At 42.8% G+C, this 20,265-nt stretch overlaps 1 protein-coding gene across 1 annotated transcript in view; it reads left to right on the top strand.

Annotated features, from left to right (window-relative positions):
• Nucleotides 1-20,265, top strand: part of CACNA1B (calcium voltage-gated channel subunit alpha1 B) — a 450,568-nt gene that overhangs the window by 82,573 nt on the left and 347,730 nt on the right. The window lies entirely within an intron of this gene.

Below are 20,265 nucleotides of genomic sequence, written 5' to 3'. Positions count from 1 at the left end.
CACAAAATGCGCCAAACCTGGGAGCCAGGGGCTTAAATAGGCTCTGCCTGACCCAAAATGGCTGCTTGAGTCTCAAGAGGTGGCAGCATCCAATAGGATAGCATCCCTAATGACTCAAGAAAACATAGAGGAACCCTGTTCCTCTTGACTTCCTCTCCAACAACAGTGCTGCTGCAAAAGAGCTCCATCTGCAGTGGAGAAAATAGACCGCACCTGCCTACATACTGTCCCTTATATTAGGGAAATGTTTCCTCTGGTCAGCAATTGTGGACAGTGAACCCAAACTGCAGAAGGAATTAAGGGTGCAGGGCAACCCATAATCTCTAGTAGAGCAGGAATTACCCATAATCTTTAGTAGAGCAGCATTAAAGTGGGCTGGTAAGAGTTCCGGGACCCTTTACCATTGCTTTATCAACCATAAGGTCACTTACCTTTTTAACAAAATTGACAAAAAAGAACAACATTTTTTAATATAGTTGAAACAACGCTAGTATAACTACTGTTAACTGTTCAAAGTGGGTGCTCACACTTTGACCTGTCAAGGTTCTGTTATATTGCACAAGGTTTTCATCCAAACGTGTTTCAGGTACCTGGAAATGGTGAAATAGGTGTTTAGGCAGGAAGTGGGAAGAACGGACAGCACTCTACCAATGTAATGATTTCACAACAATCACTAGGGTGCTTGCAACAAGATGGTGCAGAAAGTTGCAGAGCTGCAGGCTTTGAATAGTGGTGTCACACTCCGCATGTCAGGAGTGCATAAGTCACAAGAGTAGCTGAACAGAATTACTAAGAATATTGCAAACATTGAATATGTTCAGCTGGGGTTCTGCTTTACCATCTCATTGTGCATGGTCTTCTGACTCTGTCTGGCTACCTAATGCTTGATGTTTCCGCCGTGTAATAATAAGCTGTCAAATGATTTTTGATTTGTGACTCCCAAAGACATATCTCCAGACAGACATAAATCAAGCAGCAGACATCGCTCTATACCGTTACGTGACCTACTAAAACACAGCTTCGCTCTCTACCATAAATCCAAAATAGACTTTAATGCATCGCATCATCACTAAGAAGGAAAGGAAAAAAGTAATGATAAAAATATGGGGCAGGGCAGATCCCCTGGGATGTTACTAACTTTCAGATCTCTCTGCGTTATTCACGCATCCTAAGTCTCAGCGATCTATGATCACAAATTTTATCCCAGTGTCATATCTAATGGCGCCTGACCAAATATATAACCTTAAGAGGCGTCCAATAAATAAATAAATACATAAAAAATCTTTTTTTATATATATATAGCTGTCAATGAGATTTCCTCATTGAAATACATCTAAATAAAAAAATGCTCCTACTACCAGCTCATAAAATTTTTACCCCTACCCCTTAAATAGAAAAAACGGTATTAATAAATGTAATGGCGATTTGGTTTGGTACAATTTAGGCCAGATCTCGAGACTATGTCCTGATGGTCAGATCCAGCCTGCTCCAAGATTTTATTGGCCATGCGGCCAGGGTCGGAGGTATATCCTCAATTACAGACTGAAAAGTTAGGTCAGCAGAGGCTGCCAACAGTCTCTTCTTCGACCTGGTGTAAGGATGACTCTGATGAGGATCCTGATGTAAGGGGGACTCGCATGGGGACCCTGATATATTAGGAGACTCTGAAGGAGAGTCTGATGTAAGGGGGACTATCATGAGGACCCTGATGTAGGTAGACTCTAATGAAGACCCTGATGTATGGACAGTATAGACCAGTGATGGCAAACCCTGGCACCCCACATGTTTTGGAACTACATTTCTCAATGCTCAACTACACTACATAGTGCATGAGCATCATGGGAAATGTAGTTCCAAAACATAAGCAAGGTTCGCAATCACTGGTAAAGACATTTTTCAGGCAGTTATACTAGTTGTATTGTAAAACATGATTTGTAAAGAAATACCTAAACTAAAGGATGTTTTTTTGTGTTGTTTAAAGTTCTATTTGAAGTTTCAAAAACTTGTTTTTGTCATAATTAATTTTGTAATTATATGGGTACATAGAAGTAGTCAAATTATTCTGCATCTGAGTGTTAACCAATCAAAATGCTTTATCAGCTGTCAAATTGATGCATGACTGAAACCTTTATTTCAGTGAAAAATACCCTTCTCCCAAATATCGGGAGCTCTCCATATGTCACAAAGCACTTGGACGTCACTAATGTCAGTGAATATTTCTCCAGTCGTACAATTAAATATTATTGTACAGTAAAATATAATACTAGTAACCATCATAAACCCTATCATTGCCATGACAGGTACTGTATATGACATTTTCTGATTTTTCTTCAATCTTTAAGGTGGGAGGCAGATACAAGACCAGTCCTCCTGCACAAGGAGGAGAGCAGCAGTGATCGGTCTTTATTTCAGGAAGCGCCTGCACAGAGTCAATGTTGATGTCTATTCATTTTAGAAGATATGGAATCTTTGTAGTGTTGGTAGCAGCAAGAAAACAGCATTTTAGCATGTGTCCTTCAATAAATGTAATATTAGGCAATGCTTTCATGGAGCGCTGGATGGAAATGTCCTTTAAGATGTAAAGAAAATAATCGTGTCCCAGTTGTGAAGTTGTTTAGAAGTAAAACCCACACATCCAAACTTCCATCTGCTGAGCATCTCAGGTTTGGGCATGGAAAGATTTCCACTTTGCGTGGAGCGGAGATGAGGATGCTCTCAGACAAAACAGACATTGTTTAGTGGTGTAACACCTGGAAAATATTATCACTCCTTATGTGAAGTGACAGGATTTACTAACAACAAATACAAATTATGTCACGTGAGGAGCTGACGTGCTGAAATGTTTGCTTGTTCTGATAGATCAGGCTTGGTGCTCTGTTGATGGGGTCTGTGGAGTGTAGGAACCCAAAATCAGTCTGTGTATCATTGTTCAGGGACCTCCAAGTGTCATTGTATACCTGTACAGGGACCTCCAAGTGTCAGAGTGTCATTTTTCTGAGACCTCTATGTGTCAGTGTGTCATTGTTCTGGGACCTCCAAGTGTCAGTGTGTCATTGTTCTGAGACCTCTAGGTGTCAGTGTCTCATTGTTCCGGGAACCTAAAAGTGCCATTGTTTCCTTGTTCTGGGACCTGCAAGTGTCATTGTATACCTGTAAGAGGACCTCCAAGTGTCAGCGTGTCATTGTTCTGGGACATCCAAGTGTCAGCATGTCATTGTTCTTGGACCTTTCGGGTGTCAGTGTGTTATTGTTCTGGGACCTCCAGGTGTCTGTGTGTCATTGTTCTGGGACCTCTAACTATCAGCGTGTGATTGTTCTGGGACCACCAGGTGTCAGTGTGCTATTATTCCGGGTTTCCCAAGTGTCAGTTTGTCATTGTACGGCGACCTTTAGGTGTCATGGTTCTGGGACCTCAACATGTCAATGTGTCATTGCTCGGGGACCTCCAGTTGTTAGTGTATCATTGTTCTGGAACCTCCAGGTGTCAGAGCGTCATTGCTCAGAGATCCCCAAGTGTCTGTGTTTCATTGTTCTGGGACTTCCAAGTTTCAGTGTGTCATTGTTCTGGGACTTCCAATTGTCTGTTTGTCATTATTCTGTGACCTCCAAGTGTCAGTGTATCATTGTTCTGGAACCTCCAGGTGTCAGAGTGTCATTACTCGGAGATCCCCGAGTTTCTGTGTGTCATTGTTCTGGGACTTCCAATTGTCTGTTTGTCATTATACTGGGACCACCAAGTGTCTACGTGTCATTGTTCTGGGACCACCAAGTTTCAGTGTGTCATTGTTTTGGTAAGTGTCAGCGTGTCACTTTTCTGGGATCTCGAAGTGTCAGCGTGTCATTGTTCTGGGACCTCCAGTTGTCAGTGTGTCATTATTCTGGGACCTCCAAGTGTCAGCATGTCATTGTTATGGGACTTCCAAGTGTCAGCATATCATTGATCTGGGATCTCCAAATGTAAGTGTTGGTTTGTTCTGGGACCTTCAAGCGTCTGTGTGTCATTTTTCTGTGACCTTCAGGTCAGTGTGTAATTGTTCTTGTACCCCCAGTTGTCAGCGTGCTATTATTCTGGGGTCTCCCAAGTGTCAGTGTATCATTGTTCTGGTACTGAGAACTCAGAAGTGTTAGAGTGGCATTGATTTGGGACCTTCAGGTGTCTTGTGTGTTAAAAATGTGTTGTTTTGGGGCCTCTGTGTGTTAATGTGTCATTGCTGTGGGACCCCCGTAGTGTCTTTTTGTCATTGTATCATTGATCTGGTATCACCAGGTATATTAGTCCAAATCAAAAATGTAGGTCCAGGCAAAACCTCTTTACTTAGTTTTGGATAGAGTAGAGAAAGGCTAGAGCCCCTGTTAGGTTTTTACTGCTATCCAGGGCTCCACTAGAGAGATTTACCCTCACTTTCTTTTCTGCTGTCATCAATTTACAAGACAGGAAGTGAGGGGACCTCTCCAAAAACAACAGAGACAGATGTCATTTTTAAAATAGAAACCCTGTCAGATTTTTATATCGCTCTATGTTTTTTGTTGCAGATTTCCCTCGATTCCTGTTTGTTGAAACCACTGTCAGCCAGACAATAAGTAAAGGGAAATTTATTTAACGAACACCAGATAGTGGTGAAAATTAACAGGGGCTCTAGTATTTCCTCACTCTATCCAGAACCAAAAAAAAGATTTGACTTGTACTGACCTCACCTTCTGAAAACACTAGTTGCCTGGCAATGTTGCTGATCCAATGGCTTTGATACTTTGTAGAACATTGATCCAATACAAGTATCAAGATCAGAACTTCTGATTTTCTAATATCCAAGCTTGGTTCAGGTTGGTGACCCAAAAACATTGTTCTTGGATTACAAGTGTCTGTGCTTTGGGACTCCCAGGCGCCATTGTGTCATGGCTCCAGGACTCTCAGCTTGAACTCGTGATCTTAAGGGTTACCATACACATTACAACATACAATGTGTGCAAATTCAATTTTAGGGTTACCAAAACTTTGTAATATGTGGACCTACATAATCTATCCAATCAGTAAGGCCCTTGTACAGCTGTGGCCAGAAGTTTTAAGAATGACACAAATATTCATTTTCCCAAAGTCTGCTGCCTCATTTTTTATGATGGCAATTCGCATATACTCCAGAATGTTATGAAGAGTGATCAGATGAATTGCAATGAATTGCAAAGTCCCTCTTTGGCATGAAAATGAACTTAATCCCATAAAAAAACATTTCCATTGCATTTGTGAAGAAGGCTTCAAGGCGCCCAAGAAAGTCCAGCAAGCGACACCTGGAGGATCAGGGCACCACCAGTGCAGAGCTTACCCAGGAATAGCAGCAAGCAGGTGTGAGTGCATCTGCAAGCACAGTGAGAAGGTGTCCTGGTTACAAGAAGGGCAGCAAACTTCTCTCCATGAAAAACATCAGGGACAGACTGATATATGCAGAAGGTACAGGGATTGGACTGCTGAGGACTGGGGTAAAATCGTTTTCTCCGATAAATCCCCTTTCCATTTGTTTGGGGTATCGGGAAAATACCTTGTCCGAAGAAGAAAAGGTGAGCACTACCATCAGTCCTGTGTCATGCCAACAGTAACAGTAAGGTATCCTGAGACCATTTATGTGTGGGGTTGCTTCTCAGCCAAGGGAGTGGGCTCACTCACAAGTTTACCTAAGAACACAGCCATAAATAAAGAATGGTACAAAAACATCCTCCGAGAGCAACTTCTCCCAACCATCCAAGAACAGTTTAGTGATTAACAATGCCTTTTCCAGCATTATGAAGCACCTTGACATAAGGCAAAAGTGATAACTAAGTGGCTTGGGGAACAAAACATTGGAATTTTGGGTCCAAGGCCAGAAAACTCCCCAGACCTTAATCCCATTGAGCACTTGTGGTAAGTCCTCAAGAGGTGGGTGAACAAAAATAACAACACAAATTCTGACAAACTCCAAGGATTGATTATGCAAGAATGGGCTGCTATTAGTCAGGATGTGGCCCAGAAGTTGATTGACAGCATGCCATGGGGAATTGCAGAGGTCTTGAAAAAGAAGGGTCAGCACTGCAAATATTGACTCTTTGCATAAACTTCATGTCATTGTCAATAAAAGCCTTTCACACGTATAAAATGCTTGTAATTATACTTCAGTATACAATAGTAACATCTGACAAAAAGATCTAAAAACACTGAAGCAGCCGACTTTGTGAAAATTATTATTTGTGTTATTTTCAAAACTTTTGGCCACAGCTGTACTACCTAGTTGTTGTTGGAGGTAAAGGAGGATTGTACAATCAGATTAAAATGTGTGTGGTACATTTAAGTCACAGCTGACCTAAAAAGCTGGGCCCTCATTACCAGGTACTGAAAATAATATGGTTGTTTTTCTTTGTGTTTGTTTTATGGAGCACTTCCGAATACACCTTGCAATCTCTTTGCAATGTTCTGCAGAAAGTCCATTAGATCAGCCAAGATAATTTATGATACATTAGACTAGATGCCAGAACAAGTCTCTTAATCATTTCTGCGCTGATTTAAAAGTTAGTATCATATTAATCCACAGCTCAAGAGCCTTCTGCAAGGCGCTACAAAATCCTGGAGAGACGGAAACATTATACAGTTGTGCTCATAAGTTTACATACCCTGGCAGAATTTATGATTTCTTGGCCATTTTTCCGAGAATATGAATGATAACACAAAAACTTTATTAATCAACTAAAATCATAATGACAACAGAAACTACCCAAATGACTCTGATCAAAAGTTTACATGCCTTGGTGATTTTGGCCTGATAACATGCACACAAGTTGACACAAAGTGGTTGAATGGCTATTAAAGGTAACCATCCTCACCTGTGATCGGTTTGCTTGTAATTAGTGTGTGTGTGTGTGTATAAAAGGTCAATGAGTTTCTGGACTCCTGACAGAGCCTTGCATCTTTCATCCAGTGCTGCACTGACGTTTCTGGATTCTGAGTCATGGGGAAAGCAAAAGAATTGTCAAAGGATCTGCAGGAAAAGGTAGTTGAACTGTATAAAACAGGAAAGGGATATAAAAAGATATCCAAGGAATTGAGAATGCCAATCAGCAGTGTTCAAACTCTAATCAAGAAGTGGAAAATGAGGGGTTCTGTTGAAAGCAAACCACGATCAGGTAGACCAACTAAAATTTCAGCCACAAATGCCAGGACAATTGTTTGGGATGCAAAGAAAAACCCACAAATAACTTCAGGTGAAATATAGGACTCTCTGAAAATGTGGTGTGGCTGTATCAAGATGCACAATAAGGAGGCACTTGAAGAAAGATGGGCTGCATAATCGAGTCACCAGAAGAAAGCCACTACTACGCAAATGCCACAAAGTATCCCGCTTACAATATGCCAAACAGCACAGAGACAAGCCTCAAACCTTTTGCCACAAAGTCATTTGGATTGATGAGACTAAAATTTAGCTTTTTGGCCACAACCATACTACATTTGGAGAGGATTCAACAAGGCCTATGATGAAAGGTACACCACTCCTACTGTGAAACACAGAGGTGGATCACTGTTTTGGGGATGTGTGAGCTACAAAGGCACAGGAAATTTGGTCAAAATTGATGGCAAGATGAATGCAGTATGTTATCAGAAAATACTGGAGGAAAATTTGCATTCATCAGCCCGGAAGCTGCTCATGGGACGTACTTGGACATTCCAACATGACGATGATCCTAAACACAAGGCCTAGTCGGCCTGTCATTGGCTTCAGCAGAATAAAGTGAAGGTTCTGGAGTGGCCATCTCAGTCTCCTGACCTCAATATCATTGGGCCACTCTGGGGAGATCTCCAACGTGCAGTTCATGCAAGACAGCCCAAGAATTTACAGGAACTGGAGGCTTTTTGCCAGGAAGAATGGGCAGTTTTACCATCTGAGAAGATAAAGAACCTTATCCACAAATACCACAAAAGACTTTAAGCTGTCATTGATGTTAAAGGGGCAATACATGGTATTAAGAACTGGGGTATGTAAACTTTTGATGAGGGTCATTCGGGTAGTTTCTGTTGTCATTATGATTTAAAAAGAGTAAACACAGTTGATTGATAACAAATGGCTTAAGCCAAACACTAACCATGAGTGAAAGAAAACGTTTTGTGTTATCATTTATATTATCGGAAAAATGGCCACGAAATCATAAATTCTGCCAGGGTATGTAAAATGATGAGCTCAACTGTAATTCCTTCCTGCTTTGTTGACCAAGAACTGATTTTAACAATTTTTAACAATTTTATCCCATTGCCAAAAGAGACTTCAAGCTGTAAATAGAACAGTGACGGAATAGACCTAAAGGGGTTGATTTACTAAAGGCAAATCTTCTGTGCACTACAAGTGCACTGCAAGCGCACTTGGAAGTGTAGTTGCTGTAGATCTGAGGGGGACATCCAAGAAAAATAAAAAAACAGCATTTTTGCTTGCACATGATTGGGTGATAGAAATCAGCAGAGCTTCCCCTCATTTCAGATCTTCTTCTCAGATCTACAGCGACTTCACTTCCAAGTGCACTTGTAGTGCACAGTGGATTTGCCTTTAGTAAATCAACCCCAAAGTTTTACTAAACCCACAACAGTAAAATCATTCTGTATATGCAGTAAAACATGTTTGTTATACCCACCGTGGAACCTAAGGGGTTAATCCTCTGCATTATGTAAAAGAGCTGCTTGATCCTGTCTTCTCTAATCCTCCCCTTCTTTTACTGTCCGCAATCCTACTGCTGATAGACCAGAGCCTTGGGGGCACTCGGCACATGCTCAGTTTGGTGTGTATTGTTAGAGAGTTTTTTTTTTTTTTTTTCTTGGGAGGGTGCATGTGATCAGCACAGGGCCAATCAGCACTGTCGAGAGAGAAAGTTAGGGGTCATGCAACCTCATAGGACAGTCAGAGGAGAATAAAATATTTTCCTACAAGCTTTAACCAGTGCTTGGCAGGACACTGGTAGAAGTCACAAGACTGCTATATACTGCTGATGAGAAAAGGTATTTAGCCGTTTATATTTACTAAAATGATTGCCTTTCCATGTTCTGTGTACTGTGGGAGACCAGATATAGTGAATGCAGGTTCTGGGTTTAGTAACACTTTAAGCAGTATTAAACCAAAAACCAAAAATCCACTATAATGCAAATGATTGCAAATAGCAATCATTAGATGTAGTGGCTGCATTAGTTTTTTTTTTCCCTTATTTTCACATGGTGATCCAGGGAATAATTTTTCACAGCCGGTTTCCTACTGCGCATGCATGATTCGTGCTGCACTTTTACTGGCCTGGCAGCAGGGGAAGGAGGAGGGATATATAGGGGGGCCGAACTGGTGACGTACCTCGCCGACGCGAGTTCTGACGGAAGTGGGGATTGGGTACCTGTCAAAAACATGTACCCGCTTCCCTCTTCCCCCCCCCCCCCCCCTGAAAGGTGCCAAATGTGGCATCGCAGGGGGAGAGAAATCAGATAAACCGAGGTTCCCCTTTTGGGTGGAACTCCGCTTTAACACTACCTTTTCGCCAGACTGACAACGTTGCTGTCCAAAGGTTTCTTCATTTCTCCCCCCACCACAGTGGGGACACCCTAAGACAAGAAGTGTGTTACTGACTAAAGCCTAGTACACATCGGCTGGTTCAATAAAAACCCGGCCCGTGTTTTCAGCCTGCTTCTGTCAGACGTGCATGCTGGAAAACCAGCAGCCAACCGGCTCCCAATCAGCGTTCTCATCCAATGGCTGAGAGCGCTGATCAAATTGTTCTAGCGGGAGGGGGGTCCCTCTGTCAGAACACAACAACTCAACGGGGGGGGGGGGGGGGGTGGGTAGATCGCTGTACTGACAGCTGTCAGTTGTTTTTTTTCATTCAACCCAGCGTGTTGAACGAAAAAACACTCATGGTGTGTACTAGGCTTAACCACTTTACCACCGGAGGATTTTGCTGTCTTACGTCCAGGCCATATTTTGCGATTTGGCACTGTGCGACTTTAACTGACAATTGCGCGGTCGTGCGATGCCGTACCCAAACAAAATTTACGTCCTTTTTCTCCCACAAACAGAGCTTTCTTTTGCTGGTATTTGATCACCACCTGTGCGATTTTTACTTTTTGCGCTATAAACAAAAAAAGAGCGTAAATTTTGAACAAATAACAATATTTTTCACTGTTTTTTTATATGAAATTCCCCCCCAAAAAAATGTAAAATTCAAAATTTTTTTACATCTTTGGCCAATTTGTTTTCTGCTACATATTTTTGGTAAAAAAAATCGCAATAAGTATATTTTGATTGGTTTGCGCAAAAGTTATTGCGTTTACTAACTAAGGGAAAGATTTCTGTCATTTTTGGTGTTTTTTTTTAACGAGTACTGGCGGCGATCTGCGATTTTTTTTGCGGGACTGCGACATTGCGGCGGACAGATCGGACCCTTGACTGACATTTTTGACACTTTCGGGGGTACCAGTGACATTACTACAGTAATCAGTGCTATAAATATGCACTGCTACTGTAAAAATGACACTGGCAGGGAAGGGGTTAATTTTATTGGAGAGGGAGGGGTTAATGTATGCCTGGTGCTTACTGACATGTGAGGGGGGAAATGACTGAGTGACACAAGGACAGATCGCATGTTCAGCTATGCTGAACCCTGCAATCTGTCACTGCCTGTCACTTAGGAGTAAACAAAGCGGGCGGATTTCCACACTCGATTCCCCGACGATCGGGGAAGAGCAGCGGCGATCACCGCTGCTCCTCCCCTGGCCCGACTCCCGCTGTGACTGAACACAGCGGGAGCGAGCCTCCGGCGGCGCGCGCGCGCTGCCCACAAGGGGAGGAGTCCAGCGGCGTAGGTCTACGTCGCTGGACGATAACGAGCCACAGTAGCAGCAATGTGAGCAGACATAAAGTGGTTTTAAATAACCAGGTGAAAAAAAAGAAAAAATGCCTAAAAAAAGAAAACAAATGCAGCCTTCATATCTAAGATTTGTTAAGCTGCAATATATTGCATTTTTCTTTTTTGGGTTAAATACTACTTTAAGCACCGGTTATTTGAGATTTATTTTCAATATTATGTCTGTTCCCCTTGTCGTTTATCTGGCTTTGGGCATGGGCACACTGGAGGATGCCTCCAAATTTAGAGGGGCCTGTAAGCCATCTAGTGTGCTGCACTGAGTAGGTCCTATGGTCACCTGGCTGCCTGGGTCCTTGAAGGGAAGAGTCACTCTCTCTTCATGTCCTGGTGATCATTATCACTGGGATGATCCAACATTTTGAATTGCACCCAGAGCATGAATAGAGGGGAAATCTCCCAGCGTTGACATTTGTTTTAATCATAATTGTCTTGTAGTAAATCTTCACTTTGGAGAGATTGCCTCTCATCACTTCCTGTTTCGCTTTAAAGTGGTTGTAAACCCCCCAAAACGATCCTTGTACAGTGTGTACTTGCCTCTATTCAAATCACTAAAGTGTTATTTCTGTCTGCTCTCTGCATGAGTCACTTCTGACAGTTTATGCCATCACCAGACAATCCCAGATGGCCCTGCCCCCCCCTCCCCCCACCTGCACACAGCAGGTGATTGACAGCCTCATCTGTTGCCATGTTTCCCTATGAAATTGTGTAGAGGGAGGTGTGTCTATTCCCTCCACTCAGATCTCAGATTACGCTCAGTTTTCTTCTCTGAGCTGTTCAGAGTGTGACATCTAATCCCCGCCTCCTGGAGCCCAGAAATGCTGTGTAAACTGTGTGTTTTAGGAGGCTATAGAGGAGAGAGGGCAACAGATAAACAGGTACAGCTTGTGGAGGATTTGTTTAATCTCTCTGTATCACCTGAGGCCAGTCACTTCACTGGGTATATGTAAGGGTTTACCACCACTTAAAATGTACTATAAAAATGCATTTAAAGAAAAATGCTATAGAAAAATCAATTATAAAGAATTTAAAGATTGAATACAGGATACAGAGAAAAAAAGTTTTTCTGGTGTAACTTTGAAAATATAAAACATTTAGAGGGATATTTATTCCTATGGTTATTAGGATCGTATGAATGTTTACACAATCATCACAAGCGATGCTTGCCTCTTTTTTTTACATTGTGCAGTAAAATATCTATTGGTGTGTGCATAAGCCTGGCTTGAAAACATAGAGATGAAGTGCCGTCAGTCAGCACTGAACTGACGGATGGGAAGCGTCAGCCATGACTGCCCTATGGCTGCGGTCGGATTGGCAGTACAGCGTTACCCAGTCACATATAATAGGGTTTTGCGTTTACCTCTGTTGACTCCAGTATGTGCGGCAGCCTGTTGCCGGGGGCCCTGGTAGAAGGTAATTCTCCGTGGCAGAACAGTGTGCTTCTTTCAAGACTCGATTTGGGACTCCAGGAAGATTAGGGCATAATAGGCCGGTTATGAGACACGTTTTCCCTAGATAGGGAACCCGGGAACCCTCTTTGCGTCTGCTCCTTCTCATAACAGTCAGGCTCAGCTCTGCCTGATTAGAACTAGTGGGTTGAGGAATGTACTCATTTCCGTAACACATTACCGCTGGAGCCTATGCCCGTTCAGCTGAATTGGTACCATGGAATTTTGTAATCAGAACAAAGATAACCATGTTTAATATATGCATCTATACATACACTATATTACCAAAAGTATTGGGACGCCTGCCTTTACAAGCACATGAACTCTAATGGCATCCCAGTCTTAGTCCGTAGGGTCAATATTGAGTTGGCTCACCCTTTGCAGCTATAACAGCTTCAACTGTTCTGGGAAGGCTGTCCACAAGGTTTAGGAGTGTGTCTATGGGAATGTTTGACCATTCTTTCAGATGCGCATTTGTGAGGTCAGGCACTGATGTTGAATGAGAAGGCCTGGCTCACAGTCTCCACTCTATTTCATCCTAAAGGTGTTCTGTCGGGTTGAGGTCAGGACTCTGTGCAGGCCAGTCAAGTTCCTCCACCCCCAAACTCGCTTATCCGTGTCTTTATAAGCCTTGCTTTGTGCACTGGTCCAAATCATTTAGTGGAGGGGGGATCATGGAGTGGGGTTGGGCTTGACTAGGGTTGACACTTTGTCTCCAAGCCAAATCCGAACACTTTAGCGGCGCACAGTTCTCTTTCTCTCTCATTGCAAATGGTCAGAAACTTTTCCCCATTAAAAATGCCTATAAAATGCTTACCGCGTTTGCAAGCTGTTACAAGCATTTGGTGTTTCAAATGCCAATAAACTTCCATCCTGAACGCATGTTTTTTGCTTTAAAAAAAAAATGCCACTAAACTCAACTGCCTCTAAATATTATCAGTGGAACAGATAAAATAACAAATAACATAGAGGAGAGTTCAGGGGCTGCAAAAAAAAAAAAATGCCCAACTGCTCCTAAGCATCCGTTTATCAGCCGCAGTGTACACGAGGCCCTAAAGACTAAGCCTTTTTCTGACACTTGTTGCTACAAGGCAGAGGTGGGGGACTTGAGTCACATGACTTGACTTAAAGTGGAGTTCCACCCATTTTTGGAACTTTAGATCTATGTAATCCCCTTTAAAATGGCTTTTACCAATGGAAACTTTTTTTTTTTTTTTTTTTGCTAGTAAATACCTTAATTTCGGCTTTATTCCTCCTCTCCTCACTTCCTGGTCCGATCGGCGATGACGTCATTCGGCGATCCGCAGTGTCTGCTGGGATGTATTCTATTCCAGAAATCTCGCAGGAGCTGTATCTGTACTGAGCCGTGCCTGCCCCGCCTCCGCCCCGCCTCCGCCTCGCCTCCTCTAATTGAGTTGCATTGTATGAATGTATTAAGGTTGTTTTCTGCCCCGCCTCCGCCCCGCCTCCTTTCATTGAGATGCATTGTATGAATGTATTAAGGCTGTTCTCTGCCCCGCCTCCTCTCATTGATTTGTAAGAGGAGGCGGGGCAGAGGCGGGGCAGAGAACGGCCTTAATACATTCATACAATGCAACTCAATGAGAGGAGGCGGGGCGGAGGCGGGGCGGAGGCGGGGCAGGCACGGCTCAGTACAGATACAGCTACTCCGAGATTTCTGGAATTGAATACATCCCAGCAGACACTGCGGATCGCCGAATGACGTCATCGCCGATCGGACCAGGAAGTGAGGAGAGGAGCAATAATACCGAAATTAAGGTACTTACTAGCAAAAAAAAAAAAAAAAAAGTTTCCATTGGTAAAAGCCGTTTTAAAGGGGATTACATACAGCTATGTATTCCAACCTATTAAAAATGGGTGGAACTCCGCTTTAAGTCACCAGTTTAAGGACTTGAGACTTGCTTGACTAAAATTAATAAAAGAGTCGACTTGACTTTGACTTGAGACATATGACTCGAAATTGCTTTACTTTTTTAAGTTATTAAATATTTGCATTTTCTCAAGATGTGTTAAAGCAAAATGAATGTGCCTGTTATGTTTCTGACACCACAGTCACTTAAAACACCTCAGTGTGTTCTGATTTTTAGGACACTGACTGTTTAACAATGGAAATACTTAAAGAGGTTGTAAACCCCAATTTGTATTTTTATTTTTTTCAACCTGCAAGAGAAACACATAGTGAGCTAGTATGCATCGCATACTAGCTCATTATGAAATACTTATCTTAGAACGAGCCCCCGCTGTGCTGCCCGCTTACCTGTATGACGGGCGACATGTTCAGTCGCCCGTCTTCTGGGATCGCGGCATCTGGCCATCTGATTGGCCGGAGCCGCGGTGACGTCACTCCCGCGCACACGCGCGGGAGCCGACGGTCACGGCACGGGGCTCTGAAGGAACGGCACCAGCGGCCGTTCCTTCAGAGAGCATGCGCCACTGACGTCTCTGGCTGCATGTAAGGTAAATATCTCCTAAACAGTACATGTTTAGGAGATATTTACAGTACCTATAGGTAAGCCTTATCATAGGCTTACCTATAGGTACAACTTGCAGAGGAGGGTTTACTTCCTCTTTAACATGTTTTTAGTGACTGTGGTGTTAGAACATGACCGGACGAAGGATTTTGAGCTGTTTGGGAATTCAAAGTGTTTCTTTAATATGCCAAGAAAAAAGCACTAAGCAGTTTTGTTAATGTTGAAAATAAAACAAAACCTTTCCTGGCCACTGACTTTTATCTGATTTAAAGGTGAAAATTGGGGTAGATCAGTATTTTGACTTGATTTGTGACTTGACCAAAATTAATGACTTGACTTGACTTGCTTGACTTCTAGCAGGGACTCGACTTGATTTGCTTGCTTTTCGCCACAGTAACTTGGGACTTGCTTGAGACTTGAAGGTTAAGACTTGAGACTTGCTTGTGACTTGCACATGTGTGACTAATGCCTCGTACACACGCAACGATTGTTGGCCGACCGATCGGCTGTCTTTTGTCCAGTGTTGTTTTGTTGGTTGGAATGTGCTCTAGACTGCACACAAATTTTCTCGGCCAACTTCAGAAGTGATGTCATGTGCTGGTTTACTTTCCGTGTGTTTTTTCTTCTCTGAGCATGCCCAGTCTTGCTCATCTGATTTTTGTCTGCCGAAATCTTTACTGACTGACGGAAAATCGACCGTTCTGTTGACGGCCAACAAAAATTTTATAGCATGCACACCAGATTTTGTTCGGCTGAAAAGTCGCAGTCGGTTGTCGGAAGCATCATACTAACAAGCCGACAATCGGCCGATCGGACGTTGGCCGAAAATTCACGGCCAACAATCTTTGCTTGTGTACGAGGCTTTACTCCCATGCCTGCTACAAGGTAAAATCAGTATTTTTTGCTAGAAAATTACTTAAAGCCCCCAAACATTATATATTTTTATGTCACACTGTATTTGAGCAGTGATCTTTCAAATGCAATTTTTTGGGACAAAATACACTTTAATGAAAAAAAAAAAAAAACAGTAAAGTTAGCCCAATTTTTTGTATAATGTGAAAGGTGATGTTACGCCGGGAATCGTGATCTTTATTTTAAGCAAAAACATTGTGATTGTAATTTTATCCAGAATCGTGAAGCTCTAATATATATAGAATAAATAGGGGGTGGTTTTGGATTCCCCCTACTCTTTTAGTTCTGTGATGATATAACAACAATATTAGCTATAAAAATAAACACATTGCTCAAAGAAGCAAATATCTTATTTATTTACAAAGAAAGTAGAACGCAAACATAGAAAACTAAAAGGATATTACAGAGCATATAAAACAAAAGAACAGAAATGATACCTTATGTAAGTCCGTCCTCAGTGTTGTGTATCTTAGCTGGAGCTCAATGCATCACTGGGCTTTCCATTTTAAAGCACACTTGGAGCCCATGCACATGCCAGGATAAGGAGGTGAGATCCAATGATAGATGCAGAGTGCAGGCGGGTGGACGCAGAAAGCTGAGGCATTGTGTGTATAAGGCAGCAGTGTGATCCAGGGGGTGGGGGGCAGAGAGCCGGAGCATTGTGCGTATAAGGCATGTAAAATTTATGTAAGTTGTCCACGGGATTCAGAATTGAGAAGTCCTAAAGGTTGGCGACCACTGGTATAAGGTTAACTTTTTTTTTTTTTTTACACAGATGCGACAATAAGTACATCTGTGGCCACATAAGGGGACAGCCATGATGTACCTGTTACAACCATAGCATGGGTTAGAGACTAAAGCCTCGTACACGCACCGATTGTTGGCCGTAAATTTTCGGCCAACACCCGATCGGCCGATTGTCGGCTTGTTAGTATGATACTTCCGACAACCGACTGCGACTTTTCGGCCGAACAAAATCCGGTGTGCATGCTATAAAATTTTTGTTGGCCGTCAGCAGAATGGCTGATTGTTCGTCAGTCTGTACAGATTTCGGCAGACAAAAATGTGATGATCAAGACTGGGCATGCTCAGAGAAGAAAAAACACACGAAAAGTAGACCAGAACATGACATCACTTCTGCAGTTGGTTGTTGTTGGCCGACAAAATTCGTGTGGAGTCTAGAGCACATTTCAACCAACACAACACAACACAAAAGATGGCCGATCGGTCGGCCAACAATCGGTGCGTGTGTATGAGGCTTAACCCTGCCTGCTTTCTCTCAATTTATAGCCTCTGGTAGCAAAATTTCCTCCAGGAGCTTTTGTCTGTGAACCTACCTACCAAAGCCTGACATTCATGAAGTTAGACTCTCCAACTTTTTGTTAACTGTGCAATATGCAGAATCCATCAGTACTGTGTGGCACCATCCTTTGGCTTTGTAATGGCTGCTGCCCATATCTGGGAGTTATAATGGAGATTTCTCATGACTGAGGTCTTAAAGAGATATTGGACATCGGTGTCTGACTCAGCTCAGGAAGATTGTAAGTTTTTGGTCAAGCAGACATTCTAGTGCACAGTTTTCATGTGTGCTTGGAGCAGGGTTAGACAAACCTCAGGAACCAGGTAGCCAATGCTCCTTAAAAAATCCAGGTGGTACCCTATTTTTTAGGTTAGGATAGACCTACTTTCTTTTTTTCAAATTCTTTATAGGATAGACCTACTTTCAACGTTGTTGCCTCCAAAAAAAAAATCCTGCTGACTCATGGATTGGACAGACTGGCTGTGGTATTCCATAATAATTTGCTCACCTCTGGATTGGTGGGTTTCTTAAACAAACCAGCCTCAGCAGATCCAGCCACCCCCATTGCTTGTAATTTGTAAGTAGCCTGCCGTAAAAAGGGCTTCCTCTATTAAGGTGAGCAGCATTAGATCATGCGGATGACTTCATCAGAACCTGTTAATTGCAGTTAATCAGGATAACATTCTTCCCTTGTGTGCTAACAATGAGCGTTTTTCCTCCAGTGATCCGCGCTCATGGAGGGGAGCTGACTACCCCAGCTGATTTGTAACAGTGTCTGTTCCGCTAATACAATCAGCCTGCACCCTGTGTACACTGAAAGTCAGCGCTGAGCCGCATTTAGAATGCAGACATATATTAGAAAATCTCAGCATGCTCCCTACGAATGCTACATTGTTACAGGCTGATAATGTTCTTTTTTTCCCCAGCAATGCAACATCAGTTACTTTAATACCTCTTACAATGCATATGATTAAAAGAACAAAAAATATGTAAGCTGCAACTGGTCGTGAAAATGTTATGTGCCTGGCATGTCAGTGGCAGACGCAGTAGCCTAAAGACCACTGTGCGAATACAGTGTTTGTGCCCACGTTCAGCTACTGCACAACTACATTATTCGCATTGTATAAATGGGTCTATAGGTCCTATAAGGCCCTTGTGGAGCTTCAAAGTCTGCACAAAGGTAAATCAGCACAGGCTGCTGATAGAAGGGTACAGGTAGTCTTCTCAGACTCAGGCCCTATCGGGTCAGTAGGGGTCCTCGGGCTCACTGGCTCCTCTGTGGGGAATTGCAAGAGAGATCAGAGACATGATATGGCTCATTGCTGGGGGGGCTGCGTACCATGAGGACTTCCTACCAAAATGGCTGCTTCATCAGCAGATAAAAGAGGTTGATTTACTAAAGGCAAATAGACTGTGCACTTTGCAAAGTGTAGTTGCACTCTGAAAGAGCAATTGCTTCAGAGCATAGTAAATTAACAAAAGCCCCGCTGACTTCCATCAATCAATCATATGCAAGCAAAAATGCTGTTTTTTTTTTTTTCCTTGCATGTGATTAGGTATTCTTTGCAAAGTAAATATATCTAATTTACTAAGCTCTGGAGCAACTGTACTTTGCAAATTGCACATTTGTTTTGCCTTTAGTAAATCAACCCTACGATCATTAGATCCTCATTATTCTGTACTGCATCCTCTACCCTAATCAGATCCTGTAATGTGCCCTCCACCCTCATTAGATTCTGTAATGTGCCCTCTACCCTCCCTCATCAGGCCTTGTACTGTACGTTCTACCATAATTAGATCCTGTAATGTGCAATCTACCCTCATCAAATCCTGTAATGTTCCCTTTATCCTCCTTAGACCATGTACCAGCTTATCCTATATTGTGCCAACTAACCATAAACTGTACCTGTACTGTGCCCTCTACCCTCATCAGATCCTGTACTGTGCCTCTTACCCTCATCTTATCCTGTAATGTTCCCTCTACCCTGATCAGACTTTGTGCCTGGCCCTCTACCCTCATCGGACCTTTTACTGTTCCCTCTATCCTTATCCTAAACTGTACTGTGCCCTCTTCCCCCATCAAATCTTGTAATATGCCCTCTACCTTAATTAGACCTTGTACCTTACTCTCTACCCTCATCAAACTCTGTACTGTGTCAGCATACTATACATTGTACCTGTACTGTGCCCTCAACCCTCTTCAGATCCTTTATGTACCAGGTTACCATATACTGGACCTTTACATGTGCCAGCTTACAATACACTGTACCTGTACTGTGCCATCAACCCTCATCAGATCCTTTATGTGCCAGCTTACCCTACACTGTACCTGTACTGTGCCTTCTGTCCTCATCTGATCCTGTACTGTGCAAGTTTGCCATACACTGGGTGGGGGCTGTGGTTAAGTGTATGGGGAAACACTGGGGGGCTGGTATTGGTAGGTTGTACAGGGCCCTATGATTTCTAATAGTGCCACTGTATCAGTGCCTGTTAGCTGCCCCTACTGACCCCCTTTAATATTGGCATTGTATCAGCACCTGTTGGCTGTCCCTACTGACCCCCCTCTAAAAGTGGCATTGTATTGGTGCCTGTTAGCTGCCCCTACTGATCCCCTCTAAAAGTGGCACTGTATTGGTGCCTGTTGGCTGCCCCTACTTGACCCTCTTTAATAGTGGCACTGTATTGGCCCCTGTTGGCTTCCCCTACTGACCCCCTCCAATAGTGGCACTGTATCAGCGCCTGTTGGCTGCCCCTACTGACCCCCTCTAATTTTGAGTCACTGACTTGAATCAAGTATGCAGATAAGGACTTTTTTTCTGACTATCCTGATCTCCCTGGGTCAGTGACTGAGAAAATATGGAAGCCAGAGGATATAAATTGCAACATTTTCAGAAATGGCAGCCTCTATATTTTTGTCAGGGTTAATCCTCTCATACCATAACAGGTTGTGTTCTAGAGCAGTGTTTCTCAACCTTTTTTCAGTCTAGGCACCCTTTAAAAAATTATGGACAATCTCGAGGCACCCTTTAAAAATTATGGACAGTTTTAAGTCACCCCAGTCTAAAATGAATAAACTTTACTAATACTTTTACATATTACAGCAGCATCCACACAAGTAGGACACCCAATGTTAGAGGTGATTTATTCTTCCAAAGCAAATACACTTTTGCAAACTGGTACTGACCAGTATTCCAATGTTGATCTTCTCCCTCAG

The sequence above is a fragment of the Pelophylax lessonae genome, assembly GCF_965119305.1.
Source record: "Pelophylax lessonae genome assembly, chromosome: 7".
NCBI lineage: Eukaryota > Metazoa > Chordata > Amphibia > Anura > Ranidae > Pelophylax > Pelophylax lessonae.
This window is presented reverse-complemented; position numbering and strand designations above follow the sequence as displayed.